Source organism: Schistocerca gregaria, chromosome 3 (assembly GCF_023897955.1).
Source record: "Schistocerca gregaria isolate iqSchGreg1 chromosome 3, iqSchGreg1.2, whole genome shotgun sequence".
Classification (NCBI taxonomy): domain Eukaryota; kingdom Metazoa; phylum Arthropoda; class Insecta; order Orthoptera; family Acrididae; genus Schistocerca; species Schistocerca gregaria.
Window position 1 is genome coordinate 692,535,256 of NC_064922.1, and position 15,684 is coordinate 692,550,939.

A 15,684-nucleotide genomic window follows, 5' to 3' on the forward strand; every position below is an offset into this window, starting at 1 on the left:
CAGACACATTGCGCGAGTATCGGGAATCTCAAAAACGTCGGTGTTGAGAATGCTACATCAACACAGATTGCACCCGTACCATATTTATATGCACCAGGAATTGCACGTCGACGATTTTGAACGTCGTGTACAGTTCTGCCACTGGGCACAAGAAAAATTACGGGACGATGACAGATTTTTGCACGCGTTCTGTTTAGCCATGAAGCGTCATTGACCAACAGCGGTAACGTAAACCGGCGTAATATGCACTATTGGGCAACGGAAAATTCACGATGACTGCAACAACTGGAACATCAGCGACATTGACGGGTTAATGTATGGTACGGCATTAGGGAAGGAAGGATAATTGGCTCCCATTTTACCGGTGGAAATCTAAATGGTGCAACGTTTGCTGATTCCCTACGTTTTGTTCTACCGATGTTACTACAAGATGTTTCACTGCATGATAGAATGGCAATGTACTTCCAACATGATGGATGTCCGGCACATAGCTCGCGTGCGGTTGAAGCGGTACTGAATAGCATATTTCATGACAGGCGGATTAGCCTTCGAAGCACCATAACATGCCCGCACGTTCACCGAATCTGACGTCCCCGGATTTCTTTCTGTGGGAAAAGTTGAAGGATATTTGCTATCGTGATCCACCGACAACGCTTGACAACATGCGTCAGCGCATTGTCAATGTATGTGCGAACATAAGGAAGGCGAACTACTCGCTGTTGAGAGGAATGTCGTTACACGTATTGTCAAATGCATTGAGGTTGACGGACATCACTTTGAGCATTTATTGGATTAATGTGATATTTACAGGTAATCACGATGTAACAGCATGCGTTCTCATAAATGATAATCACGATGTAACGTCATGCGTTCTCAGAAATGATAATCACGATGTAACAGCATGCGTTCTCAGAAATGATAAGTTCACAAAGGCACATGTATCACATTGGAACAACCGTAATAAAATGTTCAAAAGTACCTACGTTCTGTAATTCTAATTTAAAAAACCTATCTGCCACCAACTGTTCGTCTAAAATTGTGAGCCATATATTTGTGACTATTACAGCGCCATCTATCACAAAGCGAAAAACGTGCTCCAACTAAAACATTCATATTTCTTTACGTACTACACGAATAGGTAATGAAAATGGGGGTTCCTATTGAAAAAAAAAGAAAAAAAACGCAGTTGATATCCGTTTGATCTATGGCAGTGCCGTCTAGCGGGCCAACCATAACGCCATCTGTTTTCCCACTTTATAGGTTGACAAGCTTTGTTCTTTATTGTTTTATCTTTTTCACGCTTATTTCGTGAGATATTTGGCCCTGTACATGATTCTCTTGTAACCTACAGATAGTTATTGAAGCATGTCGTCTTCTTTTAAGAACAAAAACTGGGTAGTAAACATCAGAATACCTAGTCTTTTACAGAAGGACGTCGTGTATCTGCTCACCAAAATTATGTTTCGTTCACTATGGAAATGAAGTCCCATCCTTCTTGACAGAGGGTATGCAAACGATGCTGGAGACCCACACCTCCGTATTTGGCGAGGTCCTAATGGAGGTAGTTTGCCGCTGTCTTCCTCCGACCGTAGTGGGGATGAATGCTGATGATGATGAAGACGATACAACAACAGCCAGTCATCTCGAAGTATGTGAAAAATCCCTGACCCCGCCGGGAATCGAATCCAGGACCTTGTGCTTGGGAAGAGAGAACGCTACCGAGAGACCACGAACTGCGGACTTTAGCATTCATACTTCCAGTCAAATCAGTGAATGTAAAACGTAGGAAACTAGTATAGAATCCAGTGCCTACTTTATTTACCGTACTAAATAAGCCATCCCAGATGTATCAGATGGGAGAACTACGTAGACGTGATAACAAAGTGTCAAAAGCAAGGACACTGTTTCCCCAACACAGAAGGAAGCAATTCCACTAAAGTTGTTACATCTGAGTCACAAACGACAAGAATCTTCAACATATTCGCTTTTGAAGAAAAGTGGTTAAATTTACAAGAATATTCTTGTATTCGAAAGTCGATAGAAGTGTAAGAATTTGCGAATCATTATGCTCAATACAAAATTACTACGTGCTAAGGAAGTGCCATCACAATAAGAAGAAACAACATTAATATATGTTTCTCATCCATGAAATGTATGTTTACGTTCTCTTGACTTTTGAGTATGAGCTGGATACGCATACTCCAAAGAATTTATTCGTCAATAAGTTCATGTCTCTCGATAATCTACCATCGCTTTGAAGGCGGAAATACAATGACTATTCGGTAATTAATTAGAGAAGTAATTTAAAACAAATAATAATCTTGCAACTGATTTCTCGCCGCTAGTGTCGTTCCAACTGTGATACGGTAACAAGTCTGTGCCTGAAACTGCAAAAGCCAGGGCATTCGCAGAGCTGTTTGTATGTCCTTTTAGCTATCGAACAATTGAAAACGAACCGTCTTCTGTATCGTCAATTTCGTTTTGTTATCACGTATTTAGCAGCTCGACTATAAATTTCCTTTTACTCTGCAGTGGAGTGTGAACGGCTTTGAAACTTCCTGCTAGATTAAAACTGCTTTGTCAGACAGGGACTCGAACCTAGAGTCTTGTTTTGTGTTGCCTTATCGACTGGGCTTTCGAGGCATTACAGTTTCAATTTTGGTGGTACCTTTTTCCAAATTACATATACAGTACCACCTGTTAGTGGCATCAGTGGTCATTAATATGTGGTGTGTCCGACTTCGGCGTTTGTGATGGTTTCAACTCATTGCGGCCACTTTCAATGAGATTTATGAATGACTTTGTGGGAAGAATAGTCATTTCTTCCTCAAAAGTCTAAACCAGAGAAGGTAGCGATGTAGGACGCTGGAGGCTGGAGGGAAGTCGACGTTCTAACTCATTCTAAAAGATGTTCCATTAAGTTAAGGTCGGGGCTCTGGACAGGCCTTTCCATTTCAGCGACGATATTGTCTACAAACCGTTGGTTCATAGAAGGTGCTTTATGAAAGTGTGTAGTGTCTTGCTGATACAAACAGTCATCATCTTCGAACGGTTTCTCTTTTGTATAACTTACCAAACCTGTAAAAAGTGTTCCTATCCTACTTTCTTAGTTCTCTTAAACAGTATAAGGGGACCACACTGTAACCACAGAAAAAACCATACTGTGACAATATCTCCTCTGTAGTTCACTGTTGGCGCTACACATGATGACACGTACTGTTCTCAGCCATTCGCTGAATTCAAAGCCTTGCATCTGGTTGACACAGTGTATAGCAAGTTAGTTAGTCTGTTAGTTTTATGTTTTGTGGATCATTTGTATGATTAATTGTAATCATGTGGAACGAGTCGTTTTACATCCACAGTACACATTAATGTGTATGTATGGCTGTGTGCTGATCATCAGCATAAGTTTTTGGTACTATCGTGAGTTAATAATTCTTATCCATCACCTTTCACACATTACAAAATTAGAAATTCTTCTGTGGCATAGAAGGAATTGTCAAAGAGAAAGTTCTTTCAGTTTGTTTTCAAATTTAACTCTGCTGTCCATCAGACATTTTGTATTATTAGGTAAGTAATAAAATATTGGTGGCAACATATGTCTCTTTTTTTATGCTAAAACAATCATAAAATGGTTTAATGAATATCATTTTTTCTTCTGCTATTGTAATTATCACATCATTGTTCATTTTGAACTGTAGTGGGTTATTTGCAACAAATTTCATGAAGGAATAAGTATACCGAGAGGCACTACTCAAAATGACTAAGTCCTTAAACAGATGTCTGCAAGACGACCATGGATGAGCATTGCGTATTATTCTTACAGAACGTTTTTGAGCCATGAACTCTTTCTTTCTTTCTTGAACTTTAGTTACGCACTAACTTTATTCCATATAACATCATTAAATGAAAACATGCAAAATGTATTTATGCAATCATTTGTCTCTTCCAAGATTAGAAATTATTCGAAACGCGGATGTTCCTGAACTAAGCTGTTTTAAGAGTTTCAAAATGTGCTATTTTCAGTTTAAATTCACATAAAAGTAAGCACCTAAAACTCTGATGTTTGCATCTTAGACCTTGTTTCCTCACTGAGGTTTACACTTATTATTGGTGAAGTACCTCTACATGTGCAAAACTGAATGTGCTGTATCTTTTTCAAAATGAGAGTGACACCATTTGCAGATACTACTCAGTAATACTTTTTGAACAGTTGCTGTAAGTATGTTTTTCTTATGTTGCTGTATGTATGTTGGCACTGATAAAACACTAGCATCATCTGGAGAAAGAACTAAATGTTAGATAAAGGATGCTTACATTTATGAGAAACAATAGTGGACCTACGATTTGGCCTTGCATAGCCCAATCAATGTAAATATAGTTACACACTGAACATTTATGAGGCTTTCTTCCAATATAAAGATATCACTTAGTATTTCCTACACACCATCTTTTACACATTACAACAATAGAAACATTATCTACAGAATGGAAGGAATTGTCAAGGAGAAACATTTTCTGGTTGTTTTCAAATTTTACTTTGCTATCTGTCAAACATTTAAATCACTGTGTAGGTGATCAAAAATGTTTTGTCGCAGTGTTGTGCACCTGTCTTGTGCTAAAGAAACCTTATTGTTGAATAATGAATGTCGTTTTTCCATCTGATATTGTAATTATGTACATCATTGTTGCTTTTGAATTCCAGTGTATTATTTACAGCAAACTTCATGAGGGAATAAATATATTGGGAAGCATTATTCAGAACGCCGAACTCCTTGGACAGATGTCCACAAAATGATCATGTGTGAGTACCACATATTGTTCTTGAAGCAATTTTTTGAGCAATTAAGACCCTACTTCTTAAAAATGAGCTTCCCCAGAACATTATTCCATATGACATTATTAACTGAAAATATGCAAAACAAGTCAGCTTAATCATTTGTCTCTTCCCAAGTTTGGCAGTGATTTTAAGCAAAAATGTGGCGGAACTAAGTTGTTTAGGAGTTCCAAAATGTGCTTTTTCCAGTTTAAATTCTCATCAACATGGACTCCTAAGAATTTTGAAGTTTCCATCCTATTTATTGTTTCCTCACAAAATGTTAATGCTTGCAATCGATGTAGTGTCCCCAAATGTCCAGAACAGAATACATTGTGCCTTTTTGAAACTGGGTGAGTCCATTTGTAGAACGCCACTCAATGATACTTTTGAGGACATTGTTTACCATTTCTTCTGTTTCCATGTGTGTGTGTTTGGACTGACTAAAAGTAGTAGTGTCACCTGCAACAGGAACTAACTCTTCTTTTTGAATATCAGGTGAAAGATCGTTTACATATATGACAAACAATAGTGGAACTAAGATTGAGCCTTGGGACCCCCATAAGTGATTTCTCCCCAGTGAGAATTACGTCCACAGACTACTAAGTACAGCTTTCGGCATCCTTTTCGTTAGGTATGACATTTTCGATTGATTGTCTATGCTACCAGTCCATATAACTTCAAGTTATCTAGAAGAATACTGTGATTCACACAGTCAAATATCTTAGATAGATCGTAGAAAATACCAACCAGCTTTATATTATTATTAAATCATTGTACAACTTGTTGAGTGAACATGTGAGTGGCATTCTCAGTGGAGCAAATTTTTCTGAAATCCTGTGATCTGCTGAGGATATTATTGTTGCTGAGGTGAGATACTTATGCAGAAAACATCAGCCTATCAAAAATTTTGGGAAACGAAGTCAGCAGCGAAACAGGTCGGTAGCTATTGAAATATCTCTTACCACCTTTCTTAAAGAGGGTTTTAACAACGTCATATTTCAGTCTCTCTAGAAAAATGACTTGAGTTAGTGATGCATTTCATATTACAGATAAGACCGGGCTAATCATAAGACAATACAACGGTCACTCCAAATAACTCGTTACCAGTGATGCACGGTCTAGTGGCGTTAGCTCTTTACATCACCTCAAGCTTCACTTAGCACTGACTACAGAAATGTAAGCTATTTACAGAACTCACAGAAAACTTAAATGTATGTAGTCATTAGGAATTCGAATCGCTGCTCCCCCGAATAAGATTAAAGCATTTTATGACGAAACCTATTTTCTAAAAGAAAATAAATTATTCCAGCAACAACATAAAAACTATTTGGAACACAATAAAGATGAGTCAGGAAAGTGGAATCAAGAACAAATGAAGAAGTTTTTAAGACTAATTATGAACTGATCAAAGATATATCCAAAATTATGGACTCTATCAATAAGCATTTTTACGAAAGATGCACATAGATTGTGTCTTAACACTTTATTAGTGGATACGTTACAGTTTTCAAACAAATTTAATACTTTTCAACTCTTGCTTTTTACGAGTATTAGTCAACATACACAGTTTTGTTAAATATAACAGATAATTTTCGGTAGCAGAACTTCCCCTTCATAATGACTTCTGAAACACTGGTTGAAATTGCTTGCTAAAAGCGCTAGTGTCTGACTGACTGCAGGCGATAACTACTCGCGACACTATCAGTTGTACATCGCTCGTGTGTGGATCGCTTGTCGCTGATGGAACTTCACATTGGTCAGATCACAAGACACCCAATAACGTAAGAGGTCATATGCAAATGACACTCACTGCAGTAAACTACGTATCACCGAAATGAAACACGGCATTATTCAAGAACGTCTATAGTGTGCAAATTTATGGCGGAAGTATGAGTTGATCACCAAAGTTGGTAACGAGTGGTGTCAACATATCGATAGCTCGAATTCCAGCGACCTCTACGGATAAATTACAACGGATCCAAGAAAATGTGGGCGCAAAGTATTGGTATTGAGGATACGAACTGCAATGTCACGAAGACCATTTACCTTACCCACTTTATTCAGTTATAGGGAAGCCGAAAAAAGAATTTCAGATCGCATTAATTAGATGCCTATGATTTAAAAGGAAAACCAATTGTGCGACAAAAATTCAGCTTAATACTTAAATCCGTCAACCTTGCTTTAGACATTTTTACAGAAGTACATTATTGTTTACGACAAGTTCGTGAAAACCATATATTTCTATATACCACAATGATGTACTCAACTTGCTGTACGCTCTCTGTATGAACGAATGCATCTTTCAAATTTATTTATTTAACCTTCAGCACGAGGACACCATTTAGTCATTAAAAGTTAAAAGAAAAATTGGAATTTCTTAAACTTAGACCTGAGCTTATTTCATTAAAATAACTGAACATTGCTTCTTCACTGTCGTGTAAACAATGACAAGCTGAACACTGAAGTAATAAACAAAATACTTTGAGGTTTGTGAAGTCACTAATCTTGCTAAGGTCTGAGAGGAATAGTTCTCAATCTTGATCGGCCTTCGAGCGGGCGAAACCTGAATGATTAACATCCCTCAACATCTTAGTTCCTGCAGTCATAGGTGTCAGAAATTCAAAGTTGTGGACACGAAAGAAAAGAGCAGCAAGGCCGGTGTGATTGAATCCTCGTGACTGTAAAAACCGCTCGGCGGTGAACTACGGTGAGCTGGATATTTGGCGTTATATCCCACTATAATATTTTCCTTTATTTACAGATGATGTTTCCCATTTCTCTTCCCATGGTGCCTGACTTCCATTTTAACTTGATGTATGAAGTTGGTGAGAGGTATCTGGATGTCTAAGAACGCTCCAGATACAACAGCTCCCTTGGCCAACTGGTCTACAGTTTCGTTGTACAAAACGTGAGCTTTAATCCAAAGTAGACAAATACATTTATTTCTTCGAGAGCATTCCGTTACTTCATGAGCCACGTCGATAACAAGTTTACTGCTGTCCTTCGCCAAATTATTGTTCTCTATGGCACTGAGAAATCTTTTAAAATAATAAATGATCAAAATTTTTTCCTCATTCTGGTTTAAGGAGTACCTACCGGCCTTTATAACCCCTGCTTCTTCCCCCTTACAAGAAGAAGCTGATAAAGGCAGCTTTCACTGTTCAAAGTCTCCCGCTCCTGGACACAAAACAGGACGCCTTACTTAAGACAATATTCTTGATACATCAGCGTAAATATGGAGAGCTTCGCTCAATTTCCCATGGAGATACGTGCTGGCTGCCACATTAAGGTTATTGCCAGAATATGCACTAACAAGAGTAACATACGTTTCTAGCATTTGTAGACTTAGAGAAAGCTTTTGTCAATGTTGACTGGAATACTCTCTTTCAAATTCTAAAGGTGGCAGGAGTGAAATAGAGGGAGCGAAAGGCTATTTACAATTTGTACAGAAACCAGATGGCAGTTATAAGAGTCGAGGAGTATGAAAGAGAAGCAGTGGTTGGGAAGGGAGTGAGACAGGGTTGTAGCCTCTCCACGATGTTGTTCAATCTGTATATTGAGCAAGCAGTAAAGGAAATAAAAGAAAAATTCGGAGTAGGTATTAAAATCCACGGAGAAAAATAAAAACTTTAAGGTTCGCCGATGACATTGTAATTCTGTGAGAGACAGCAAAGGACTTGGAAGAGCAGTTGAATGGAATGGACAGTGTCTTAAAAGGAGGATGTAAGTTGAACATCAACAAAAGCAAAACGAGGATAATGGAATGTAGTCGAATTAAGTCGGGTGATGCTGAGGGAATTAGATTAGGAAATGAGACACTTAAAGTAGTAAAGGAGTTCTGCTATTTGGGGAGCAAAATAAATGATGATGGTCGAAGTAGAGAGGATATAAAATGTAGATTGGCAATGGCAAGGAAAGCGTTTCTGAAGAAGATAAATTTGTTAACATCGAGTATAGATTTAAGTGTCAGAAAATCGTTTCTGAAAGTATTTGTATGGAGTGTAACCATGTATGATAGTGAAACATGGACGATAAATATTTGGACAAGAAGAGAATAGAAGCTTTCGAAATGTGGTGCTACAGAAGAGTGCTGAAGATTAGATGGGTAGATCACATAACTAATGAGGAGGTATTGAATAGAATTGGGGAGAAGAGGAGTTTGTGGCACAACTTGACAAGAAGAAGGGATCGGTTGGTAGGACATGTTCAGAGGCATCAAGGGATCAAAAATTTAGCATTGGAGGGCAGCATGGAGGGTAAAAATCGTAGAGGGAGACCAAGAGATGAATACACTAAGCAGATTCAGAAGGATGTAGGTTGCATCAAGTACTGGGAGATGAAGAAGCTTGCACAGGATAGAGTAGCATGGAGAGCTGCATCAAACCAGTCTCAGGACTGAAGACCACGACAACAACAACAATATGCACTAAATTCAAAGTAAAGAACAGGAGCGAAAAACATGCAGAGGCGGAAAGACAACTCATACAGAGGAAGTCTTCTTGTTGTCATAATACTTTTGGATAGGTGTTTCAACGATAAAAAGTTCTAAAAAGATATGGACGAGGGAATGCAGAAAGAACTTGGCAGAAAACTTCGTACGAGCATGTATTGCCATTTTCTGTAAATATAAGATTTATAAGATGCATGATTCTCCAACATAAAATAACCCAGAGACCAGGAGAAATTGTCTGGATGACTGTTCTGTAAAATAAAATAAATCAGTGTCGAAAGTCTCCACTGTCATTAAACATACATGCTTGTGGGAACATGCGTCCATAGACAGCTACAACCGATTTGACGTCTGATTTTCGGGTGTCAAGAATTGGCAGAAATCAAATGTCAAATGCTGCCTGATGGCTTACCTGCTGACTGCTATCGGTGCTCCGTGCTGTTACCGTGTTCCACGGTTGTCTTAAGATTTTGCTGAATGGGGACGGAAGCATTCGTCTTGCTCGCCATTCGACGCGTCTCAGTCTGTTGCTAGTCAACGGCATGGGACGCTGGAGAGACCCCTGTATTGTTGAAAACTGCGTCACGTCGTGATTTGTGTTGTTTTCTCTAAGAAGTTATGAGGAAAATAACCACCGTACAATTAAAGAAACTGTTGAGCGGGAAGTAACTGAGGTGTTATCTCCAAAGAATAAGGAAAGAAATAAGGGAAAATTAAAATAGAGAGGAACAGTGGAAAAATTAGTGAAACTGATCAGACAAGACAAATCTTTCGCTATGTTCCAAGAGCAAGTCTGTAGCTATGTTCAAATAATCAAAAATTATTTTGAAAATCATTCTGAGAGCTAGTGAATCAAGGGATACAACCCGTCGGTTTTGACCAATGACGGCATACATTACTCACAGATAATAATTTCTTCACTTTCAACCATAGATAATCAAACAGTTCTGTGTTCCAGATAAGCGCTGTCATTGTACATTAAAATAACTGACTGTGATTTTAAAAGAGATCGCTATATATTGCTCAAAATATTCTTCGTTGTGCATTTATGTAAATAATTGGTTGTTTGCAGTTCATTCGGTACTTAAATTTCATTCTTAGTGATACTGAGGTAATTTGGAATATTAGTCTCCTATTTTAGGACAATTTTTAGTATCTCATTTTTGTTTGTAGGTATGGATTTATCTGTTCCGTTGAACCTGGATGTTTTGAGAGTGGCTATGGGCGTAGACATGTTGGTGACTATTTGTTTTTTAAAAATGTGTGGTCTCTTTGCCCAGTATGTTCGATGTGTGGGCGGCGAACATATGCTCCTCACAAGTGTATCTCGTTGCCGTACTCACGACTTATTCGTATGGCGCTGCAGCAAATATCGGTTATGGCGGTCCATTAGACGGGGGACGTGGTTCGAAAAATCTAAGCTCGCCTTGAGAGACATTATTAAAATCACGTACTGTTGGTGTTTGAGAAATCCTGTGTGGCTGTGTGTCCATGAATGTTGTATGAGTAAGCGTACAGTGGTAGATTGGTACTCTTTTTAAGGGAAGTTTGTGGGGAATACATGAAATATGGGGGGCCGTTGGTGGAGCCGGGTGTTACGGTCGAAATGACGACTCGCAGTTTGGCTAAAGGAAGTACAATAGGGGGGAACCACCGGTGGGATTATGGGTTTCGGGGGGGGGGGGGTGTAGTTTCAGGTCAAGAGTGTGACCATGTAGTGTTTAAAGTAGTACCCAATCGAAGGAAGGAAGTTTTGGCCAGCTTAATTGAAGGCCACATTGCAGAGGGTTCCATTGTAATTTCAGATGGTTTCTCTTAATATAGCGATTTAGGGAAAAGGGGTTATTATCATCTCGTAGGTAATCACAATATTAACTTCAGATCATTATCCACAGAGGCTTGCACAAGTATCTTAGAGGGTTATTGGTCAGCGGGGAAATCTCTTGTAGGGAAAGGGAAACGCCACATTTCCACACTTCCATGTCACTTAGAGAAATAGTCATCGATGCGTAGTATTCCCCAAACGTACTGCCCGTTTAAATGTTTTGTTAAACGAGTTGGGCAAATGTACCGTCCGAAATATGTTAGCTAGCTTCACATTAGGATGGGGAGTGAGGGGTGAATGTGTGTGTCTGTGCGTGTATGTGTGTGTGTGTGTGTGTGTGTGTGTGTGTGTGTGTGTGTGTGTTTTCGTAAGGTTTTGTTTGTTTTGTATGTAGGTATGTGATTTTTGTTAATGTCTTTCTAGGCGAGCTTCGGTTCTTTTAAGAAGTTCCCACGTGGTAAGCTCAGTTTTCAATTATTTTTCTTTTACTGCATTTAACTATTTTGACGTATTTCTTTGATGTATTACACCATTACGTATGTTTTGGTGTACTCCAGTACGTAATAGAAATTTCACAGCTGTTGTTCTTCTTTCGTTTCCCAGCACTAGCATCACAACGATTTTTTCAAATTTGTACTAGCAATATTGAAGGCGAAACACCTGACGACTAAAATCTGTATCCCGTCCTTCAGATGACCTTCACACTGACACTACCTATTCGAAAGAACGACACATGTAACACTGATGAGAGTTACCTACATATGTCAACTGGAGAACAGGATAGAGATATTGTGTATAGCTATATAGCTCAACTGAAGAATGGGATATTATTGTCACTGCTGTGATCAAAACTATAACTTCTAGTCGAACTATTAGCATCGAAGGCGAAAAAAGAAACTGTACCCCATAGTGAAGTACGGGATAAAAATTGTATATATGTGTTCTTATTGTCTCTTCGCATAGTTCAACTGAGGTACAGGTTTCAAATGTAACGTACGTCCATTTCCACGTTTTCGTTAGCAGTGTACATGTATATAGGTCAACGGAAGTATGGGATACCAATACGTACGTAGCTCCTTCTGCCATCGGTATTGCTGCTATCTGCTTAAGAACAGACAATTACTGGTAGCGTAGGCGAAAGAAACAACACATGTAAAATTTGTATCCCGTGCTTTAGTTGACCTGTATAGTTCAACTGAACAACAGGATATTAATGCTAACGATAACGAAGAAATCGACGTACGCTAAACTTGTATCCCGTACTGCAGTTAACCAATACAGTTCGAATGAGGTTCGAGATACAACCCATATATACGTGACGTGAGGTATGCTATGCTACCAATATTTCCATCAATTTTTCCCCTCATTTTCCACAGAAATAATATGATACCAACACGCGATACCCATAACGTGAAAATACTACTTGTCTTGATATATGTCAACTGTATTTTTCCTCTCTCGTATTCCTTTGTTTCTGAACACTCTCGTCAGCTCTTTCATGTGTGTAATAAATGCTCTCTGACCAATTCTGACGTCATTGGTCTAAGCCGACGGGTTGTATCCCTTGCTTCACTAGACCCGAAGATGCGTACATAGACAGCTGCAACCGATTTGTCGTCTGATTTTTGGGTGTCAAGGATTGGCAGAAATCAAATGCTGTCTGGTGGCTTACCTGCTGGCCGCTATCGTTGATCCGTGCTATTACCGTGTTCCACGGTTGTCTTAAGATTTTGCTGAATGGGGACGGAAGCATTCGTCTTGCTCATTCGACTCGTCTCAGTCTGTTGCTAGTGAGCGGCATGGGACGCTGGAGAGACCCTTGTACTGTTGAAAACTGAGTCACGTCGTGATTTGTGTTGTTTTCTCTAAGAAGGTATGAGGAAAATAACCACCGTACAAGTAAAGAAACTGAGGTGTTACAATTAAAGTAACTGAGGTGTTATCCCCAAAGAATAAGGAAAGAAATAAGGGGAAATTAAAATAGAGAGGGAAAGTGCAAAAATCAGACAAGACAAGTCTTTCGCTATGTTCAAAGAGAGAAGTCTGTAGCTATTTTCAAATAATCGACGATTATTTTGAAAATCATTCTGAGATTCAGACATCAGAATCAGTTATCCCATTTACTCAGGTCAACGATCGCTGTAGAACACTAGTTAACTGAAGCTATAGTACGAAATGGACAAGATATAAGCAAGCATTTTGGTCAAGCTTATGAAAGAGCATTCATCATGTGTAGCCTTTACAATGGTGTGCAAAAAAAAAAGTCAAAATCTGAATCTAGTGATTAAAGGATCTGCAGAGGCTAAGATGCTAGTCAGAAATCAGCCCCATTTTTCGAAAGAATTGAGAACATCTACAAATTTGTTGGTGTCATCACGTTACAGGGCTGAGGGACGATTTGTGGGTGGCATTTTGATGAGGTGAGAATGGGGTGGCCATGCAGGAGGGCACCTCGCTTTTAGTACAGACTTATCCCGTAGTCCCCAAGACAGTTGTTACGTCCATGGCTGCGTCGTACAGCTATTATTAAAACTTGATGCTGCTATAAATAGCAAAAGCTGCTGGCGTCTCTACTTCATGAATTGTAGTAAGGTATTTGCTTATATAGCATGCGCAAGAGAGCGAAATTCTGTTGTGAAACGCTTTATTAAAAAATTGATAAATTTTCAAATTTTATAGAACTCAACACCTACCTATTACTATTCCCATAGCGCTTTTTCGCCGTTAAAAAACGGCTCATTCAATATACATTTTCATATCAGTCATTTCAAAAAGAATAAAACAATTAAGGTTAATTCGAATATGGAATCAGACAGGTTTAATTAAATTGTGGTAAGGTCTTATGGGACCAAACTGCTGAGATCATCGGTCCCTAAGCTTACACACTACTTAATCTAACTTAAACTAACTTACGCTAAGGACAACACACACAACTAGGCCCGAGGAAGGATTTGAACCCCCGACGGGGGAAGCCGCGCGAACCGTGACAAGACGCCTGTGACCGTGCGGCTACCACGTGCGACTCAAGACAGGATTATAGGATTTGTCGACTTAGATATGAAGTTCGGCAATGTAAAATGGTCCAAAGTATTCTAAATTCTCAAGAAAACAGCTCCAATGTATACGGTAAGATGACCAATATACGATATGCACAAGAAACAAGATAAATAAATAAGACCGGTATTTGTTAAGGGCAGAAGATCCAGTTTCATGCCCTTAAGGTTTTTTATGTTTTATATATTTTATAGACTCTTTTATGAAGACGTTTTCTCTTCACTGCTACTTTAAAGACGCGTACATGAGAATGATTATTCACTTCAAATGGTTCAAATGGCTCTGAGTACTATGGGACTTAACATCTAAGGTCATCAGTCCTCTAGACTTAGAAGTACTTAAATCTAACTAACCTAAGGACATCACACACATCCATGCCCGAGACAGGATTCGTACCTGCGACCGTAGCAACAGCGTGGTTGTTCACTTCACCTGTACTTATTACGACATACGGTGTCAGAGTAAGGTGTCACGGAAATTGTGCAGTGGTTATATTGTTTATCATTTTACTTTATTGCAAATAATGGTTCTGCCTTAAGATTAAATGTGCAATCTGCATAGCATCTTACTTCATTTTATTTTTGTTAATTGTGGATAACAGGTGATACAGAAGTGATGTTTTTGGAATACGTTTCGACAGGGCGGTACGATCCTTGTATGCAGGATAAAATAAAAATACTCCTAGTCATTACACGCATTCGCCTCTAGTTTCATATTTTATATTTTTACATCTCTGTAATTTTGATATTTTGCATATTTACCTTCATAGTTTCGATAATTTTATCCAGAGTTTCTATTGTGACTGCTGTGTTTAAGAAGAGTACATGATTATGAACGTGGACTCGGCCAGCATCTACTATTACATGCGACGTAAAACTAAAATGTCACGAAAATAGTGCTACGTTCACTTACATTGTTTATCTTTCTACCTTAATGTACCTAACGCGTCGGTTTTTAAGAAGGAAGATACTGTACATTACCTTACTTAATTTTTATTACTGTAATTTTTTTTAGTCATTGGTATTTTGACTGTTTTGATATGGCCTGCCACGAATTCCTCTCCTGTGCCAGCATCTTCATCTTAGAGTAGCTCTTGCACTTGCGTCCTCAATTATTTGCCGAGTGTTCCATCCTTTGTCTTCCTCTATAGTTTTTAGCCTCTACAGCTTCGTCTAGTTTCATGAAAGTTATTCCCTGATGTCTTAATAGATGTCCCATCATTCTGTCCCTGTCAGCGTTTCCAACATGTTCCTTTTTTCGCCGATTTTTCGGAGAACCTCTTCAATCTTTACGTTATCAGTACACTTAATTTTCAGTATTCTTCTGTAGCACCACAACTTATTGCTTCAGTTCTCTTCTGTTCCGGTTTTTCCATAGTACATGATTCACTACGAAACATTATTGTTCTCTAAACGTATATTCTCAGAAATTTCTTCTCAAATTGAGGCCTATATTTGGTACTAGTAGACTTCTCTTGGCCAATAATTCCATTTCGGGCAGTGCTGGTTCTTATGTCCTTATGCTCCGTCCATCATG